General features: G+C 45.4%; 1 long non-coding RNA gene across 3 annotated transcripts in view; it reads right to left on the bottom strand.

Annotated features, from left to right (window-relative positions):
* LOC140395896 (uncharacterized) overlaps window positions 1-21,331 on the bottom strand; it is a 34,794-nt gene extending 13,463 nt beyond the window's left edge. The window contains exons 1-3 of one of the 3 annotated variants that reach the window (XR_011936371.1): window positions 21,163-21,331; window positions 7,953-8,055; window positions 2,013-2,083 (exon numbers count right to left, since the gene is read on the bottom strand). This is a non-coding gene — a long non-coding RNA (uncharacterized lncRNA). Of the gene's footprint in view, window positions 1-2,012; window positions 2,084-7,952; window positions 8,056-21,038; window positions 21,129-21,162 lie in introns of those variants that run through there. The other 2 variants (XR_011936373.1, XR_011936372.1) reach the window with 2 other exon arrangements.
* Window positions 21,332-21,774: the final 443 nt, after the last annotated feature.

Raw genomic sequence — 21,774 nt, 5'->3', positions numbered from 1 at the left:
GTAAACGCAAGATCGAGCACAAAAAAATTGACTTGATTGCCAAATTGCCCCTTCCCCAGAATGTTTCAGCCGTCCGGTTGTTTCTAGGACTGGTTGGCTACTGCCGAAACCACATTGACGGTTTCGCCAGCAAGGCAGCACCCCTCTCGGAAAAGAAAGGAGCCCCTTGGGAATGGCTTCCACAGCATACGGATGCTGTGGATGCTTTGAAAAGAGCCCTCATTGCAGCCCCCGCACTACAAGTTCCAGACCCGCTTTCCCCTTGCGCTATAGAGATAGCTAGCACAGACCACACCCTTTCGGCCGTGCTCCTCCAGGAACGGCACGAACAGTTAAGACCCGTGGTTTACGCCTCCAGACTTTTGGATCCTGTGGAGCAGGATTTTCGGCCTGTGAAAGGCACCTGCTCGCAGTTCAGTATTTTTCTTACATAACCGGAATAAACCCCATCACAATCCTCACAGAACACACACCCACCCAACTTTTACTTGATGGACGACTCAAGGATGGTCCAGTTAGTCTAATTAGAGCAGCTAGATGGACCCTTCTTTTGCAGGGACGGGACATCACTGTTAAAAGGACCAAGACCCACACTTTCTCAGTCGATAACCTTCAGTACCCAGGCACCCCCATGAATGTGAAATCATCGCACTGCACTGCAACACAGGCCCCTTGATTGCGATAACACCCGCCAGAAAGAAAGGTACTTCACCCGAGAGCCCCCAGCCCACAGACACGTGCGAACCTTTAAGAATATATGCATTTCAGATGGTTCTTCCACTATATTAGAAGGGAAGCACATTACAGGATGTGGCACATATGTCGAGGACACGCAGAGATGCGCTCTAGAAGAAATATCACTAAAGCTACCAGGCCACTTAGGCGTGCAGGCGGCAGAACTAGCAGCCATTGCGTACATTGTGGATCACCCAGATTCCTTCCCCAGCCCAGCAGACATATACTCAGGCAGCCTCTATGTCTGCAACAGCCTTACATAATTCCTACCCATGTGGAAAGCAAGAGGATTTGTTTCCGCAGACGGAAAACCCCTCTCTTCAGCCCCATTGCTCCGGCACATTTTAGAAAAAGCACAGAACAGGACATTCGGAATCGTTAAAGTTCAAAGTCACCACCGTTCCTCCCCTCCTGGAAATGTACAGGCCGACGCACTGGCAAAAGCAGGTGCCAGGCACGGATATTTTTGGACACCCCTCGAAAGCGCACCAGTGAATGCAGCTCAGGTCTCGCAGATTAATTTTCAGGATTTAGTGCAGGCCCAGAAGCAGGATAACAATCTCAGGGAGATGTTGAAAGGACACTTTCCAGCCCCCGATGATCGATTTAAAAATGCACTGGCCACACATGACGGTGTGGTGTCAAAAGACACCCTTTATGTGGTTCCTGAACAGGACAGGAATGAGCTCATTTGTTTGTTCCATGACAGTCATGGACTTCAGGGAATTGATCCCACTACAGCCCACCTCAGGCAGCTCTGTTGGTGGCCAAGTTTAAAAGAAGACGTAACGCACTATGTGCAGAATTGCCTTTTCTGTGCCCAGAACAATCCGGACAGATATGCCAAGAAGGCTCAGCTTAGTCACACGCGCCTCGTTAACAGCCCCTGGACTAACCTCCAGATCGATTTTATAGGACCATTGCCTCCTTGCAGGAATGGTTACAAATACGTATTAGTCATCATAGACACTTTTACGAAATGGGTAGAGGCATTCCCATCCAGAACGAACACGGCAAAGACCACAGCCAAGATCCTGACCCACCACATCTTTACGAGATGGGGACTCCCCCGCAGCATTGAATTCGACCAATGTTCCCATTTTACGGGACGTGTCATGAAGAACATGCTCACGATATTTGGCATTACCCCAAAATTCCACATCGCATACCACCCCAGTCAAGTGATATCGTGGAGCGCATGAATCGGACCCAAAATGATCCCTCAGAAAAATGGTCCAACAAAACAACACCAATTGGGACTCAGTCCTAACTTTTGCGTTGATGTTTTTGAGAAATAGTGTCTCAACTTCCACAGGCTACACCCCACACACTCTCATGACCGGACGCCCTATGAAAGGCACAGAATTTCTTTTAGGATTGGACTTGACGAGCCCCGAAGTGACGGCCCTCACACACGAGAACGCAGTAAAACAACTAGTTGCGAATGTAAGAACGGCTCAGCTAGCAGCCGCAGTAAGATTAAGCACACGGAAGAAACAGAGCAAGGCCTCTTTTGACAAGACAGTGCATGCGACTGAGTTTGAGGTAGGACAGCAGGTCATGCTCTCAATTTATAACCCCAGCACATTCCTGTCACCTAAATATTCAGGTCCATACTCCATTGAGGACAAAGTAAGCCCCTCCGTCTATAAAATGAAGTACCCAATGGAAAGACTGCGTGGTTCCATCTTAACCAGCTTAAGGCAGATGGCCCACAGTCCAAACACGCACACCACGTCATGGTCAACGCAGCAGACCACGCCCCGTTCACAGCCAACGTATCAGCCTACCCTCCCCCAACACGCCCACCACATCCACGGACTCGCCCTCGACTCCATCCCCGACCTCTAAACTCTGCCCCGGAACGCCCACAGACAGCAGCAGCAGCGACAGCGACTGTGACTCAGACAATAGCCACAGCACGCCTCCCTGCTATCCCCAGGCAAAAGGGCCCACACCCAGCGAATCTGACCACGATTCGAGTGATCCCTTCCTCATCACGTTCTTCAACAAACTCCACCAAACACCACCACCCTACAATGACGATTCCGCCCCACAGAACTTGACACCACCTTTTGGCACCGCGTCAACTCATACAGGCTCGTCCGGAACGACGAGATGGACCCTAAATCGCACCATGCAGCCCTATCAGCCCTTATACATTCAAAAGTATGGCATCTGGGAGAAGATGACGACTTTGAGCCTGACTCCCAAAACGAGAACCCCTTTGCGGCCCTGTTCGCAACTGATAACGGAGGTGTCCAGATGATGTTTTAAAAAGGAACCGCTTGGGAGAAAACAGTGTCCTTTCTGATGGAACCTGCAGCTTGTTGTTTCATGTTGTTTGTTACTGTTAGTGTTAAATGTTGTTTGTAAGATCGGAATTTTTTTTTCCCATGGCTCCACGCCTTATTTGTCTGCAGAAACCTTTGAGAGCTTGCCAGCACACTCATCGGCCGAAACCACAGAGCTTGCCAGACCCCCGTTTATAACTGCTCTTCTGGTTCGAAGGTAGAACCAATACGGCAACCCCCCCACAATGACTACATTTCTTGCCCGTTCTTTCCGGTTGCTCAGGCAGTGGAGAAACGGCATTGGTCCCCGCCCTGCCTGAGGACCCCCCCTCTGGTCAGCTACGCTCGGGTAGAGCACACACGGCATTGGTCGCCGTCCTACCTGGGGATTCCATCCAATTCTTACCCGTCGCAGCCCATACGCACCTCATTTCGGCACTTTTGGTTCAAAAAGTTTTGTTTTGTTTTCCGGCAACCCTTAGGTTGCTATCCCTATGCTATTTACATCCGCAAACATTTGGATGGTAAATTGCGCAGCCTGCGAGACGGCTCGCACTGTTTCAGGATTTTTAAGTGTGTCTTGTCCTGAATATTCGTTTAAAAAAAATGTTTTTTTAAATGAAGGAGTCACACACGGTGGCACATTGTAAAGGGAGAATTGGTACTGAAGGACAGGCATACTAACGCACGAGATATTAACCAAGATAGTAACAGAAACTATGCTTGATCCCACAGAATCCCAGAAGCTCCAACAAAAGAGACAAAATGGAAAGGAAGAGAAGAGAAGAGAAGAGAAAGACTAAGTCAACAATGAAGACGGCATCCATGTTTTTCATTATTGCAATTTGTATTCGGTTGCGCGCGAACGCGAACCCCCTGACCCCAACCCCCTCCCCCCTCCAGCCGTTAATGATTCACTTCCCCATAGCACCCCGAGCCCAGTAACAGGCAACACCACACCATCATGGTGTGATAAGCTCATAACGTGGTATTCCCTTTCCTACGTAGTCGAATCCCTATTAGTGTTGGCGATACTCTGCAGCATCGTGCAGACTATCCGCATGAGGAAATGGAGAAGGAGAGCCTTCCGCACTTGCACCCCGGTAAACAGAATAAGATCCCCCATGTTATACCCAGGACCCCGAACCGTCGATCTATAATAAAGGACATTCGTTTGCGTTCTTCGGTAAATAAAGAAATGGAAATATTGTACACCCCTGTGCTTGACTGCCAAGCCAGGAAAAATGTAAATGCTGCTTTTATTTTGTATTGTTTAGGAAGTTAGAATGATTGAATGTTTGAGTGAGTGTAGTTTATTGAGGACAGTTAGAGGTACCGTTTTTTAAATTTTGTAATGCATGTTCCTGTTTTGACATAGCGCCACTTAGAAATTGTTAGTTAAAATTTTTCTTGCATAGTTATGGTCAGTGTAGAGGCCATAGAACAGTGCTCGCTGGGTCAGGGAATGAAGACAACGTAGTTAGGATCACAAGGAGGGTGTGTAGCCACCTGGGTTGGCCACTTCCCAACTTAAAATGGAGAACCACAAAGGCTGAAGGGAAATTCAGATAACACAGGCAAAGACTAGCAAATACAGAAATCATGTGTATTGAAACCTGTAAGGAACCAGACAGCACTGAAACCAGCAGCCATCTGCACAGTAATGAGCGATTCCAGGGCACAATGGCAACAGTTGAGGTGAATAAATCCAAGCCAGACTCCTCGGCGCCTGCAGGAGCCAAGACAAAGGAAGGCCAGCGGACATTTAGGGACTGCCCAACGATCAGGGAACAGCTCCAGTATTGGAGAAATCAATCCAAGTGATCGGAACGCAGTCCAATCACTTGGAACCAGGTACGGGGTCTGCCCCGAAGGGCGGGATGCCCCTGGGGACTATAAAGTAAAAACCCCAAGTACCAATCGGCCTTCTTTGGCAGGGTCACTCAGGAACTTGAATCAACCCGTGAGAGTGACCTGTCTCAGCTGCCGCCAACCAAATAAGTCTCAAGTCAACGCTCGCTACGAGATAGGCGCTCCTAGCTACCAGTCCATACCAGCTTTTGAATCCTGCAGACTCAGGACCTGAACGAAAGGACATTTGTTCCCCTGATCTGGTGGGCCAGTCCGAAGCTAAGTATAGGCTTTTTAGTGATAGGAATAGCCTAGAAAGTAGGGTTTATGCACGAGTAGTGATTTACTGTGGATAATAAATGTGTTTTGATTTGAATCTTACCAATTGGTGTGTTGAGTTATTGATCATTACTTGAACTTGAACCTCATGGCGCTATCATAAAGATACCTGGTGATTCTCGAGCGAAGGTTAAACAAACAGAGCAAATTACGATTTAAGAGCCAACCAAAAGTTAGCAACAAGATCATCACTCCTTAATGCAGTAACTGCCTCCTTAACTAATAGTGCAATGTATCCTCCTTTTCTACACCATCGTCTGTCTTGCCTGAAGATTTTATATCCCAGTATGTTGAGCTGCCAATCCTGCCCCTCACTCCAGTATATTATAATTAGACATGTCAATCACTCAGTTCTAAAGACTTACCAGGGACACCAATCATAGTGAGGATGGGTTATTAACATGCTTGAATAACCTGGAGTGTGTATATCCGATCAACCATTGATAGTCATGCATGTACCTAGAAAGGCACTGAAGTGCCCAGGAAAAATCCTTGCTCATTGTTGCAACATTCCAACCTTTGTTTCTTGGATTCTGACCCATTGTTTTAACATTCTAATCAAAGCTTTTCGGATTATAACCGATTGTTGTAACAATCCATTCTGTTGTTCCCCAATTCAGTTCATTTTTGGAACCTTGCCATCTACTTTACTCAGCTTATGATGCAGTATTTTAGCACTCTTTCCCACTGTTATCAGATTCCGTTCTCTCCTCTCCTGAGAATTTTACGTTCAGCGATTCCTTCCTTCCCAAGCCCACGCCTCCACCCCATCCCCGTAACCCCACCCAACCTTTTGGACACTAAGGACAATTTAGCATGGCCAATCCACCTCACCTGCACATCTTTGGAATGTGGTCGGAAACCGGAGCACCCGGAGGAAACCCACTCAGACACGGGGAGAAAGTACAGACTGCGCACAGACAGTGTCCTCAGCTGGGAATCGAACCTGGGACCCTGGAGCTGTGAAGCAACTGTGCCACCATGCTGCCCAGGGATCTGGCAGTCTTATACACCTTGTCAGTGAAGGTGGATAGGGAGGTGTAACAATCAATTAGGATGGCAAATAGTATGTTGTCCTTCGTTGCATGATGATTTGAGTTCAGAAGTAGGGATGCATTATTGCAGTGATACACCTCCTGGGTGAAACCACACCTGGAATATTGCACGCAGTTTTGGTCTGCTAACCTAAGAAAGGATATATGTGCCATAAGGATGACAGTAGGGGTTCAGTAGGCTGATACCGGGGTTTGTGGAACTTCCAAAAGAGGAAGTATTAGTTTGACTCAACATGTATTCACTGTAATCTGATTGACTTGTATACAATTCTAACAGGGCTGGACAGATAAATGCAGGGAGATTGTTTATTTCCTGGTTGGAAAATCTAAAGCCGGGAGACACAGAATGCAGGGTTGACCAATTAGGACTGAGCTGAGGAAAAATATCTTTGCTCAAATGGGAGAAAACCTGTGGACTGTTCTACCACAGAAGGCCGTGGAAGCAAAGTCACTGAACATAATCAATGAAGAGATTTGTTTAAAGATTAAAATCCAGGGTCAGCCATGCTCCATGGCGGAACAGGCTCAAAGGCCCGAATGATCTACTCCTGCTCATCATTTCTGTGTTTCTGTGAGATGAGCTACTTGCCACTGATGGCCTTCTGCAGCCACAATATTTACTTGAAATGAAATGAAATGAAAATCGCTTATTGTCACAAGTAGGCTTCAAATTAAGTTACTGTGACAAGCCCCTAGTCGCCACATTCCGGCGCCTGTTCGGGGAGGCTGTTACGGGAATTGAACAATGCTGCTGGCCTGCCTTGGTCTGCTTTCAAAGCCAGTGATTTAGCCCTGTGCTAAACAGCCCCATATACAAGTAGGTTTCAAATGAAATTACTGTGAAAAGCCCCTAGTCGCCACATTCTGGCGCCTGTTCAGGGAGGCTGGTACAGGACTTGAACCCATGCTGCTGACCTGCTTTAAAAGCCAGCTATTTAGACCAGTGTGCTAAACCAGCCCCTTTTGGAAAATTTACTTGGTGTTGGGTGGAGGTGTTGAGTTTGGGTAGGGTGCTCTTTCCAAGAGCCGGTGCAGGCTCAAAGGGCCGAATGGCCTCCTTCTGCACTGTAAATTCAATGATAATCTATGATTAATCTAGGACAAAGGTTCGGCACAACATCGTGGGCCGAAGGGCCTGTTCTGTGCTGTATTTTCTATGTTCTATGTTCTTTAGTTTGATTACTACGCCAAGGATATTGATACTGTGTGGGTGACTAATCTCATTGCAATCAAATATGAAGTGGGAATGGTTAGATTCTCTCTTGATTGGGATGGGCAAGTCAGCCAGTTGTGCGGCTATAATGCTATTTGCCACTGATCAGACAAAACAAGATTATTGTTCAAGTCTTGCTGCATTTGCACAACGGCTGCTCCGAGTCTCTAGTGACGCAGAACCTTTTGGCTTTGTTGGAAATGTTCCTGTAACATGGAACAGTCCAGTAACCTCCTGACATCCTGTCCGATAGACGTGAACACACTGCAACAAACTTGCATTAATAAATAGCCCTAGAACACGAGCTAGGATCTCATTGCCCACCTATTTGGAAAAGACACTGCAACGTGCAATTTTCTCATCTTAATAATTGCTATTTGAACACTCTGTTTCTTTAGCAGACCATGCCTGAACTGAACAGTTTAATGCAAAAAATAATATGGAATGATTCACACATCATCATACCTGCACACAAAAGATTAGTTTGGAGGTTGTATTCAATGCGATGAGTTACTTCAGTGCAGAGATTCTGTCCAGTGGATGCATTGAATAAAGTGTGGAGTCTGTGCTAAATATGAACAAAGAACAAAGAAAATTACAGCACAGGAAAAGGCCCTTCGGCCCTCCCAGCCTGCGCCGATTAAGATCCTTTATGTAAACCTGTCTTCTATTTTCCAAGGGTCTACTTCCCTCTGTTCCCCGCCCGTTCATAAATCTGTCTAGATGCATCTTAAATGATGCTATCGTTCCAGGCACCCACCACCCTCTGCGTAAACAACTTTCCACGCACATCTCCCTTAAACTTACCCCCTCTCACCTTGAAATCGTGACCCCTTGTAATTGTCACCCCCACTCTTGGAAAAAGCTTGTTGCTATTCACCCTGTCCATACCTCTCATAATTTTGTCGACCTCAATCTGGTCCCCCCTCAACCTCTGTCTTTCCAACGAAAACAATCCTAATCTACTTAACCTTTCTTCATAGCTAGCACCCTCCATACCAGGCAACAACCTGGTGAACCTCCTCTGCAACCTCTCTAAAGCATCCACATCCTTCTGGTATTGTGGCGACCAGAACTGCACGCAGTATTCCAAATGTGGCCTAACCAAAGCCTTATACAACTGTAACATGACGTGCCGGCTCTTGTACTCAATACCCCATCTGATGAAGGCAAGCATGCTGTCTGCCTTCTTGACCACTCTATCGACCTGCGCTGCCACCTTCAGGGTACAATGGACCTGAACGCCCAGATCTCTCTATACATCAATTTTCTCCAGGACTCTTCCATTGACCGTATAGTCCGCTCTTGAATTAGATCTTCCAAAATGCATCACCTCGCATTTGCCTGGATTGAACTCCATCTGTCATTTCTCTGCCCAATTCTCCAATCTATCTATATCTGCTGTATTCTCTGACAGTTCTCCTCGCTATCTGCAACTCCACCAATCTTAGTATCATCTGCAAACTTGCTAAACAGACCACCTATACCTTCGTCCAGATCATTTATGTATATCACAAATAACAATTGTCCGAGCACGGATCCCTGTGGAACACCACTAGTCACCTTTCTCCATTTTGAGACACTCCCTTCCACCATTACTCTCTGTCTCCTGTTGCCCTGCCTGTTCTTTATCCATCGAGCTAGTACACCCTGAACCCCATACAATTTCACTTTTTCCATCAACCTGCCATGGGAAACTTTATCAAACACCTTACATCTACAGCCATTCCCTCATCAATTAACTTTGTCACTTCCTCAAAAAATTCTATTGGGTTTGTAAGACATGACTGTCCCTGCACAAAACCATGCTGCCTATCACTGATAAGTCTATTTTCTTCCAAATGTGAATAGATCCTATCCCTCAGTATCTTCTCCAACAGTTGGCCTGTCACTGACGTTAAGCTCACAGGTCTATAATTCCCAGGATTATCCCTGCTACCCTTCTTAAACAAAGGGACAACATTAGCAATTCTCCAGTCCTCTGGGACCTCACCCGTGCTCAAGGATGCTGCAAAGATATCTGTGAAGGCCCCAGCTATTTCGTCCCTCGCTTCCCTCAGTAACCTGGGATAGATCCCATCCAAACCTGGGGACTTGTCCACCTTAATGCCTTTTAGAATACCCAAAACCTCCCCCTTCCTTATGCCGACTTGACCTCGAGTATTTAAACATCCATCCCAAGCCTCAACATCCATCATGTCCCTCTCCTTGGTGAATACCGATGCAAAGTACTCATTAAGAATCTCACCCATTTCCTCTGACTCCACGCATAAATTCCCTATTTTGTCTTTGAGTGGGCCAATCCTTTCTCTAGTTCCCCCCCTGCTCCCTAGAAACAAATAAAAGGCTTTGGGATTTTCCTCAACCCTGTTAGCCAAAGATATTTCATGACCCCTTTTAGCCCTCTTTATTGCGGGTTTGAGATTTGTCCTACTTTCCCGATATTCCTCCAAAGCTTCATCAGTTTTAAGTCGCCAAGATCTTATGTATGCTTTCTTTTCTACCTTAGCTAGTCTCACAATTCCACCCGTCATCCATGGTTCCCTAATCTTGCCATTTCTATCCCTCATTTTCACAGGGACATGTCTGTCCTGCACTCTAATCAAACTTTCCTTAAAAGAATCCCACATTTCAAATGTGGATTTACCCTTAAACAGCTGCTCCCAATCGACATTCCCTATCTAAAGCCGAATTTTGTTAGACTTGGCCTTTCCCAAATATAGCACTCTTCCTTTAGGACCACTCTCGACTTTGTCCATGAGTATTCTAAAACTTACGGAATTGTGATCGCTATTCCCAAAGTAATCACCGACTGAAACTTCAACTACCTGGCCGGGATCATTCTCCAATACCAGGTCCAGTATGGCCGCTTCCCAAGTTGGACTATTTACATACTGCTCTCAAAAAACTCTCCTGGATGTTCCTTACAAATTCTGCTCCGTCTCCACTTCCAAAACTCCATGAATCCCATTCAATGTTGGGGTAGTTAAAATCTCCCATCACGACCACCCTATTGCTCCTACAATTTTCGATAACCTGTCTACATATTTGTACCTCTACTTCACGCTCGCTTTTGGGAGGCCTGTAGCAAAGTCCCAACAATGTTACTGCATCCTTCCTATTTCTTAGCTCTACACATATTGCCTCAGTGCAGCGATGTGCAATGTGGATGATGTGCTCAGTGCTGGGACTGTATATAATATACATTCCATGTTAACTGTAGACGAGTGAGGCCAGTCGTTTGGGACAGGAGTTTGTTTAGGGGGTGAATACGATAGCTTTTGTCTCACTGTTAGAAATAGAGAAATGAAAGCCCTCCAATTTAGGAAGGGCAAGAACATTTGAACATGTAGACCAGGAGATAATTAATGACTCAATTCAAACAGTAGAAAGAGAGATGTCAGAAAATCAATCAACCAGGATTTAGATACATTTTGATTTCAGATGGGAAATTATAACAACAAGAAGTAGCATGCGTGAGTCGTGTGCACGCACCCTAATTGTAACTATAACATAGAACAGTACAGCGCAGAACAGCCCCTTCGGCCCTCGATGTTGTACCGAGCATTGTCCGAAACCAAGATCAAGCTATCCCACCCCCTGTCATTCTGGTGTGCTCCATGTGCCTATCCAATGACCGCTTGAAATTTTCTAAAGTGCCCGACTCCACTCTCACAGCAGGCAGTCCATTCCACACCCTAACCACTCTCTGAGTAAAGAACCTACCTCGAACATCCCTCCTATATCTCCCACCCTGAACCTTATAGTTATGCCACCTTGGAACAGCTACATCCACCTGATGAAATAGTATCTGTAAGTCCACTCTGTCTATCCCCCTTAAGTCGACTCTCATCCTCCTCCGCTCCAAAGAGAAAAGCTCCCTCAACCTTTCCTCTTAATTTCAGGAAAAATAAGAAAAGAAGAGATAAGCAGGTCTTGTCAGAAAGGTTCCAGGATAATCATGGAGAATTTAGTCTACAAATAAATTGGAAAATTAAATGGGGAAAGGTAGTAGTTGATAAGTTCATAGCATGCTTTCAGGATAGTTTCTTGGAAGTGCACATTCAGTTCGAGGGAGAACAGTGTACATTAACGATTAGTATTTGGACCATTGAGTTATCAGGGCTGAAAGCAGAGTTATCAGAAATCAACTGACAACTGTGTTTCAGAGGTAGATAAACCGGGATTCAGTTGCACATGTTAAAATGCAAGTGTTTTTCATGCATCGGTGCAGACTCGAGGGGCCAAAGGGCCCCTTCTGCTATCTTTTATTATGCGATTCTGTGAATTGAAATTACACAGGTCAGCCAAACTCAATTAGAAAGACAAGCCACAAGGAGAAGGTCCATCATCTGTCGTTAATTATAAAAGGTAATGGCAGTAATAAATTTTAAGAAAAAGCAGTTATTTCCACAGATTTGCTCAGATTATTGTAGAGAATACCAAGAAGAACAAGTATTGACAGAAAGATTGGTAACTAGGGAAGATCAGCTGGACTACGACAGGAAACGAGCGTACAAATTATAAGGATGGACAGGTAAGGACATTTCAACAGGTAAAGAATTAACGTGAGCTCTGGTCCTACATCAGATATTTCTGGGGAATTGATGTTGGAGCGTAGGGGTCTGATGTTATAGCAGGCATTTGGGAGAATTTCAGGCAAATCAGGTAGTGTCAAGATTGTTCTATGAAAGGAAAACATGTTAGAATCATAGAATTTACAGTGCAGAAGGAGGTCATTCGGCCCATCGAGTCTACACTGGCTCTTGGAAAGAGCACCCTACCCAAGCCCACACTTCCACCCTATCCCCATAACCCAGTAACCCCACCCAACACCAAGGGCAATTTTGAACACTAGGGGAAATTTATCATGGCAAATCCACCTAACCTGCACATCTTTGGACTGTGGGAGGAAACCGGAGCACCCGGAGGAAACCCACGCACACACGGGGAGGATGTGCAGGCTCCGCACAGACAGTGACCCAAGCCGGAATCGAACCTGGGACCCTGGAGCTGTGAAACAATTGTGCTATCCACAATGCTACCGTGCTGCCCAACAATGCTACCGTGCTGCTAATGTTGAACGACTTTATTGGAATGTGCTGAAGCAGTCACGTGCGTAGTGAACCGGTAAATGTACTGTGCTTGTCGTTCCAAAAGGTATTTGATAAATGCCATGTGAAACGTTACTGCAAAAAATAAAAACTAATGGTTTAACGTCGGATAACATACTAGCATGAATTGAATATTGGCTATTTAAGCGGAAGCAGAGAGTTGGCAACAATGGGTCTTTTTTCTGGTTGGCAGGATGTGACGAGCGGTGCTCCACAGAGATCAGTGTTTCATAGAATTTACAATCTCGGGACAATCTTTCTCCAGTTGACTTGCATGAATGGTCTGGAGGTGTGCTTATAATATAATAATTTAATAATAATCTGTATTAGTGTCACAAGTAGGCTTACATTACCACTGCAATTAAGTTACTGTCAAAATTCTCCAGTCGCCACATTCCGGCGCCTGTTCGGTTTCACTGAGGGAGAATTCAGAATGTTCAGTTCACCTAACAAGCACGTCTTTGGACTGTGGGTGGAAAACGGAGCACCCGGAGGACACCCACGCAGACACGGGGAGACCATGCAGACTCCACACAGACAGTGACCCAAGCGGGTATCAAACCCAGGACCCTGGCGCTGTGAGGCAACAATGCTAACTACCGTGCTCCTAATTTTCATCCCTTAGATAATCAGGAATCTATCTTGCTCTGTCATGAAACATATTCCAACATTCTGCTTCTGCACCTTTTGAGAAATGGAGTTCCAGGTATTCACCACAAGGGAAAGTACTCAGAAATCTCCTAATCTTTGTGTATTTTGAAACAGTGACTTCAGGTTCTAGATTCTACGGCAGGTGGAGACATCCTCCACATGTTGATCATGTTAATACCCCTCAGGCAAATAAAAGCTTTGATCAATCTGCCTCCTCCTGTTCGAAACTATAGTGGATGGATGTTGTGGATGTTATATATCAGAGGATACATTTCTGCACATGATGTATAGTGACATGGGCAGAGTATTTGTGGGAGCTTTGTGGGGCTCTATCTGAGATTCCATGAGCAGCACCTCTTAATAAAACATCTCATCGTGTATCCACTAATCCAGAGTTTTGGATGCGGCGAACAAAGCAACGTAACAAAAGAGAAAACTGGCGATTAGGATTGAGGCAATAAACATTGCAAAAGAAGAAATTAGTCACAAAAATAGTGGATACTGGTTGGGAGCAAGAAAGATTATCAGCACTGACTCTCTCCCAGACACATGTGTTGGGCGAAGTACATCTACAGATGCTGAAGGGTATAAAAATCTTCACTACAACCATGAATAAAGAATAACCCAATTCAGGAAGTACCTAGAGTCTGGGTTACAGGATCATGCAAGTGGTCAAAGCCAATTGGTCTGTGAGTAGCAGGCATTCAGAAGCCTTCGATCTGTACATGCCATTACTCTGGGTAAAGCCGAACTCGTCATAAAGGGAAAGCAACATTTCTCGCTGCTTCTGGATCGTTTGGGATATAGGAAGATAGGAGCAGGAGTATGCTGTTCAACCCTTCGAGCCTGTCTCACCATTAATGAGGTCATGGCTGTTCTGTGACCTAACTCAATATGCTGGCCTTTTGGCCCATATCCTTTAAGATCTTAGCTGAACAAACATCTGTATAACTCATATTCAAAATTACAATTGATATAGTTTAGCTGCTGTTTGTGGGAGGAAGTTCCAAAACTTTGTCACTCGCTGAGTGACAAACTGCTTCTTAACATTTTTCCTGAACAGTCTAGACCTATTTTTTAGACTGTGCCTACTAGTTTTCGAATTTCCAAGCTGTGGGAGTAGTTTATATTTAACTAGCTTGTCTCCCTGATTGCGCCATACCTTCAACCAAGGGTGAGTTTGGGAATTTGAATCTAGGTGGGAATTGAATCCAAGCCAATCGGTAAGACTGTTCCTTTTAAATTTCAGGAGTTTAAATTAATTTAATAATCTAGAATTGTGCAGTGTAGGTTAACAAGGGCTGCCCCACCCACTCACATAACTGGTTGGCAGTTAAGTGTCATTCATCTTAATCTACTTTGATTTAAAAGCAGGTGGGGAGGGGAGTCAACTCAGGCCAATTTAAAAAGAGCAACTTGTAACTCATTCCAGTGAGTTCTCCCAGTGAACCAGAGAAGACACAGCCAGAGTGAGACACAACCAAGAGTGAGTTTGGGAATTTGAATCTAGGTGGGAATTCCAAGCTTGTGGGGGGCGGGGGTGGGGGGAGGGTGTAGGGGTGGTGCTTTTTATCCCTGGTAAATGACTGGGAAGTAGTTTTTCTTTTCATTGTCTAATTTATTTATTTTTTCTTTTGTTTTTTGGAATTGTAGTTGTATACATTTACCTAAGGTTTAAGACATGGCAAGAGATCCCTGGCCTGTGTCATGCTCCTCGTGTGTGATGTGGGAGCTCAGGGACACGTCCACTGTCCCTGGCTCCTTCACGTGCAAAACGTGTCCAGTTGCAGCTTCTGTTAAACCGCTTGATGGCTCTGGAGCTGCGGATGGACTTTGGAGCATCCGCGATGCTGAGGACGTCGTGGATAGTACGTTTAGCGAGTTGGTCACACCGCAGGTGAAAGTTACTGAGGGAGATAGAAAATGGGTGACCAAAAGACAGGGCAAGAGTAGGAAGGCAATGCAGGTGTCCCCTGCGGTCATCTCCGTGCAAAAACAGATATACCGCTTTGGATTCTGTTGAGGGAGATGGCTCACCTGGGGAAGGCAGCAGCAGCCAGGTTCATGGCACTGTGGCTGGCTCTGCAGTGCAGCTGGGCAGGAAGAAGAATGGCAGGGTTGTAGTGATAGGGGACTCAATCATAAGGGTAGTAGACAGGCGGTTCAGTGGACGCAATCGAGACTCCACGATGGTATGTTGCCTCCCTGGTGCAAGGGTTAAGGATGTCTCGGAGCGGCTGCAGGACATTCTGGCAGGGGGTGGGGGGGGAGGGGGCGGGGAGGTTGAACAGCCAGCTGTCCTGGTGCACAGAGGCACCAACGATATCGGTAAAAAATGTGACGAGGTCCTACAAGCTGAATTCAGGGAGTTAGGAGTTAAACTAAAATGTTGGACCTCAAAGGTAGTAATCTCAGGATTGCTTCCAGTGCCACGAGCTAGACAGAGTAGAAATGTCAGGACAGATAGGATGAAGCGTGGCTCGAGAGATGGTGCAAGAGGGAGGGATTCAAATTCCTGGGGCATTGGAACCGGTTCCGGGGGGAGGTGGCACCAGTACAAACCGGACAGTCTGCACCTCGGCAGGACTGCAACTGATGTTATAGGGTAGTTTTCTAGAGCTGTTGGGAAGGGTTTAAACTAATGTGGCAGGGGATGGGAACCGATGCAGGAAGTTGGAAAGGAGTAAAACAGGGACAGAAACAAAAGGCAGTAAGGGGCAAAGTGTAAGGCAGGTAAGCCAGAGTCAAAAATCAAAAAGGGCGACAGTACAAGGTACAGACGCTGAGGGGAGGTCAGTGAATAGGCCGAGTAATACTAAAAGGAATAAAACATTAATGGTAAGCGACACCGCAGGTTGTTACATGAAGATATTGGTTCAAAGACAAGGAAAATTAGGAGAAAAGTTAAGAGGAAATATAACTTAGGAGAGGTTGCTGATCGAGGTGTTAAGATTCAAAACAGAGGCAAAAAAGCCAACATAAGTGTACCTTATCTGAATGCTCATAGTATTCGGAATAAGGTAAATGAGCTGATGGCGCAAATCACCGTGATTGACTATGATTTAGTGGCTATTACTGAAACATGGTTAAAGGAAATAGTAAGGGATGACATTGTGCTATGGAGGAGAAGGTTGAATTCATTTGGGTGGAAATGAGGAATAGTAAGGCAAAAAAGTCACTGATAGGAGTAGTCTATAGGCCACCAAATAGTAACATTAAGTTGGAGCAGGCAATAAAGAAAGAAATAATAATAAGAAATAAGCATGTATAAATGGTACAGCAGTTATCATGGGGGATTTTAATCGACATGTCGATTGATTCAACAAGGTCGGTCAAGGCAGCCTTGAGGAGGAGTTTACAGAATGTATCCACGATAGTTTCCTAGAACAGTATGCAATGGAACCTACAAGGGAACAAGCGGTTCTAGATCTCGTCCTGTGTAATGAGGCAGGATTGATTTATGATCTCATAGTTAGGGATCCTCTCGGAAGGAGTGATCGCAATATGTGGAATTTAAAATACAGATGGAGGGCGTGAAGGTAAAGTGAAACACTAGTGTTTTGTGCTTAAACAAAGGAGATTACAATGGTTGAGAAAAGAACTAGCTGAAGTAGACTGGGAGCAAAGACTTTATGGTGAAACAGTTGAGGAACAGTGTTCCTCAACTGTTTCACCATAAAGTCTTTGCTCCCAGTCTACTTCAGCTAGTTCTTTTCTCAACCATTGTAATCTCCTTCCAAGAGATTTTTCACAGTGCTCAGCAAAGGTTTATACCAACAAAAAGGAAGGACGGTAGAAGGAGGGAAAATCGACCGTGTGTATCTAAGGAAATAAGGGAGAGTCAAATTGAAGGCAAAAGCATACAAAGTGGCGAAGCTTAGTGGGAGACTAGAGGACTGGAAAATCTTTAGGGGACAACAGAAAGCTACTAAAAAAGCATTGAAGAAGAGTAAGATAGATTGTGAGAGTAAACTTGCTCAGTTTCGAAAAACAGATAGTAAAAGTTTCCACAAATATATAAAACAAAAAGGGTGAATAAGGTAAATATTGGTCCTTTAGAGGATGAGAAGGGAGATTTAATAATGGGAGATGAGGAAATGGCTGAGGAACTGAACAGGTTTATTGGGTAGGCCTTCACAGTGGAAGGCACAAATAACATGCCAGTGACTGATAGATATTTGGCTATGACAGGTGAGGACCTTGAGAGGATTGGTATCACTCAGGAGATAGTGATGGGCAAGCTAATGGGGCTAAAGTTAGACAAATCACCTGGCACTGATGGAATGCCTCCCAGAGTGCTAAAAGAGATGGCTAGGGAAATTGCAAATGCATTAGTGATAATTTACCAAAATTCTTAAGATTCTGGGGTGGTCCCGGCGGATTGGAAATTAGCAAACGTGACACCACTGTTTAAAAAAGGAGGTACGCAGAAAGCGGGTAATTATAGGCCAGTGAGCTTAACTTCGGTGGTAGGGAAGATGCTGGAATCTATCATCAAGCAAGAAATAGTGAGGCATCTGGAAGAAATTGTCCAGTGGGCAGACACAGCATAGGTTCATAAAGGCCAGGTCGTGCCTAACTAATTCAGTGGATTTTGTTGAGGACATTACCAGTGAGGTAGATAACTGGGGTAACCATGCCGTCTATTGAACATAGAACGATACAGCGCAGGACAGGCCCTTCGGCCCACGATGTTGCACCGAAACAAAAGCCATCTAACCTACACTATGCCATTATCATCCATATATTTATCCAATAAAATTTTAAATGCCCTCAATGTTGGCGAGTTCACAACTGTAGCAGGTAGGGCATTCCACGGCCTCACTACTCTTTGCGTAAAGAACCTACCTCTGACCTCTGTCCTATATCTATTACCCCTCAGTTTAAAGCTAATGGAAGGATGCTTTTCTAATTGGAGGGCTGTGACCAGTGGTGTTCCACAGGGATCAGTGCTGGGACCTTTGCTCTTTGTAGTATATATAAATGATTTGGAGGAAAATGTAACTGGTCTGATTGGTAAGTTTGCAGATGACACAAAGGTTGGTGGAATTGCGGATAGCGATGAGGACTGTCAGAGGATACAGCAGGATTTAGATTGTTTGGAGACTTGGTCGGAGAGATGGCAGATGGAGTTTAATCCAGACACATGTGAGGTCATGCATTTTGGAAGGTCTAATGCAGGTAGGGAATATACAATGAATGGTAGAACCCTCAAGAGTATTGAAAGTCAAAGAGATCTAGGAGTACAGGTCCACAGGTCACTGAAAGGGGCAACACAGGTGGAGAAGGTAGTCAAGAAGGCATACGGCATGCTTGCCTTCAGTGGCCGGGGCATTGAGTATAAGAATTGGCAAGTCATGTTGCAGCTGTATAGAACCTTAGTTAGGCCACACTTGGAGTATAGTGTTCAATTCTGGTCACCACACTACCAGAAGGATGTGGAGGCTTTAGAGCAGGTGCAGAAGAGATTTACCAGAATGTTGCCTGGTATGGAGGGCATTAACTATGAGGAGCGGTTGAATAAACTCGGTTTGTTCTCACTGGAACGAAGGAGGTTGAGGGGCGACCTGATAGAGGTCTACAAAATTATGAGGGGCATAGACACAGTGGATAGTCAGAGGCTTTTCCCCGGGGTAGAGGGATCAATTACTAGGGGGCATAGGTTTAAGGTGAGAGGGGCAAGGTTTAGAGTAGATGTACGAGGCAAGTTTTTTATGCAGAGGGTAGTGGGTGCCTGGAACTCGCTACCGGAGGAGGTGGTGGAAGCAGGGACGATAGTGACATTTAAGGGGCATCTTGACAAATACATGAATAGGATGGGAATAGAGGGAGACGGACCCAGGAAGTGTAGAAGAATGTAGTTTAGTCGGGCAGCATGGTCGGCACGGGCTTGGAGGGCCGAAGGGCCTGTTCCTGTGCTGTACATTTCTTTGTTCTTTGATAGCTGCTCATTTGTATATTTGGAATAATTGTTCAGCTTTTTGACAGACTGGAGGAATTTGGCATGGAATATTTGGAGACAATAAGCATTAATTGGGGTTATCTGTCGACTGATTGTTTTTTTGTATTTATGAGACTGACTATTTTAATTTGATCTCATATTCAGCTAATTTGGTGACAATCTTTATTCTCTCCCATCGAGAGCATGGCCTCTCTAAATGCATCAGCAGCTAAATGATGGCCATGGCAGTGGGGGATTTGATGGTCCTGATATTTGAAGTAATTTGTTCTGAAATTAAGGAGTCTTACTTCACTTGTTAATTCCTTACTCTCAATATTGCCTTGTTATTTGTTTCCATTGATTATTCTGTCTGGTTCACGGTGACATGAAATGAAAATGAAATGAAATGAAAATCGCTTATTGTCACGAGTAGGCTTCAATGAAGTTACTGTGAAAAGCCCCTCGTCGCCACATTCCGGCGCCTGTTCAGGAAGGCTGTTACAGGAATTGAACCGTGCTGCTGGCCTGCCTTGGTCTGCTTTAAAAGCCAGCGATTTAGCCCAGTGAGCTAAACCAGGCATAGACTATTTTCTAAATGGGAAATGCTTTATAAATCAGAAGCACAAAGGGACTTGGGAGTCCTTGTTCACGATTCTCTTAAGGTTCAGTCGGCAGTTAGGAAGGCAAATGCAATGTTAGGATTCTTGTCAAGAAGGCTAGAATACAAGAACAAGGATGTACTTCTGAGGCTGTTCAAGGCTCTGGTCAGAACCCATTTCGAGTACTGTGAGCAGTTTTGAGACCCATATCTAACGTATGATGTGCGGGCCATGGAAAGGGTCAAGAGGAGGTCCACCACAATGACCCTTGGAATGAACAGCTTGTCCTATGAGGAACGGTTGAGGTCTCTGGGTCTGTACTTGTTCGAGTTTAGAAGGATGAGGGGGGATTTTATTGATACTTACAGGATACTGCGAGGCCTGGATAGAGTGGACGTGGAGAGGGTGTTTCCTCTTGTAGGAAAAACTAAAACCAGAGGACACAATCTCAGAATAAAGGGGCGATTCTTAAAACAGAGATGAGGAGGAATTTCTTCAGCCAGTGGGTGGGGAATCTGTGGAACTCTTTGCCGCAGAAGGCAACGGAGGCCAATCATTGAATGTCTTTAAGACAGAGATAGATAGGTTTTTGATTAATAAGGGCATCGGGGGAGAATGGTGATGATACAAATATCGGCCATGATTGAAAGGCAGAGCAGACTGGATTGGTCCGAGTTGCCTAATTCTCCTTCTGTGCCTTATGGTCTTACAGTGCTGCCCCTTCTGGAGTTGGACTATCTACATATTGCATCAAAAGACCTTCCTGGATACATCTACAAACTCTCCCCAATCCAAGCACCTAGTACTAAGTGAGTCCCAGTCAAAATAGTAAGAAGTCTTACAACAGCAGGGAAAAGTCCAACAGGTTTGTTTCAAATCACTAGCTTTCGGAGCACTGCTAAGGTGAAGCAGACTTCTTACTGTGCTTACCCCAGTCCAACGCCGACATCTCCACATCCAGTCAATATCGGTGAAGTTAAAATCCCCTAACACAGCAAACCTGTTACGTTTGCACCTATTCCAAATCTCTCTACCTATCAGCTCCTCTATCTTTCACTGGAAGTTCGGGGGGGGGGGGCTGTACTGAACCGCTAACATTGTGATTGCTCCCTTCCTGTTCCTGATCTCTACCCAGGCTTTCTCATTGTCTGAGCCCTCCGAGGTGTACTCCCGCTATACGGCTGTAATGTTTTCCTCAACCAGTAATGCTACTTCCCCACACCTTTTACATCCTCCTCTATCTCACCTGAAGCATCTATATCCTCCAACATTCAGCTGTCAATCCGGTTCTTCCTTTAACCACGTTTCTGTGACACCCACAGGATCATTGTTCCAAGTACTAAACAGTGCTCTAAGTTCGTCTGCCTTACCTGCTGTACTTCTGGCCTTAAAACAAATACACTTCAGACCACTGCGTTTGAGCAGAAGGGTGATGTTGTTTTCTTATTTTTATTCTCTCTTACCCCTTCAGTTCATACATAAGCTAAGCTACTGGTCTGGTTCCCACCCCACTGCCGTGCTAGTTTAAATCCTCCCGAGTGACTCGAGCAAACCTCCCAGCCAGGATATTGGGGCCCGTCCAGTTTTAATCCAACCCGTCCTACTTGTACATATGACATCTGCCCTGGAAGAGATCCCAATGATCCAGAAATCTGCATATATCAATCCCTCCTACATCACCAGTTTCGCCAAGTATTCAGCTGCATTTCTAGAGTCGCTTGCACATGACACTGGGAGTACACCTGAGAGTACAACCCTAGAGGTCCTGCGTTTTCACTTACTGTCTAACTCCCTGAACTCTTTCTGCAGGACCCCATCGTTCTTCCAGCCTATGCTTTTAGTACCTATGTGTACTCCAACCTCTGGCTGTTCAACTTGTCCCTTCCAAATGCTTTCTGCCCGTTCAGAGACATCCTGGATCCTGGCGCCAGGGAGGCAGCATACCATCCTGGAGTCTCACGTACGCAAAAGCGCATATCTGT

This window comes from Scyliorhinus torazame, chromosome 19 (genome assembly GCF_047496885.1).
Source record: "Scyliorhinus torazame isolate Kashiwa2021f chromosome 19, sScyTor2.1, whole genome shotgun sequence".
Classification (NCBI taxonomy): domain Eukaryota; kingdom Metazoa; phylum Chordata; class Chondrichthyes; order Carcharhiniformes; family Scyliorhinidae; genus Scyliorhinus; species Scyliorhinus torazame.
This window is presented reverse-complemented; position numbering and strand designations above follow the sequence as displayed.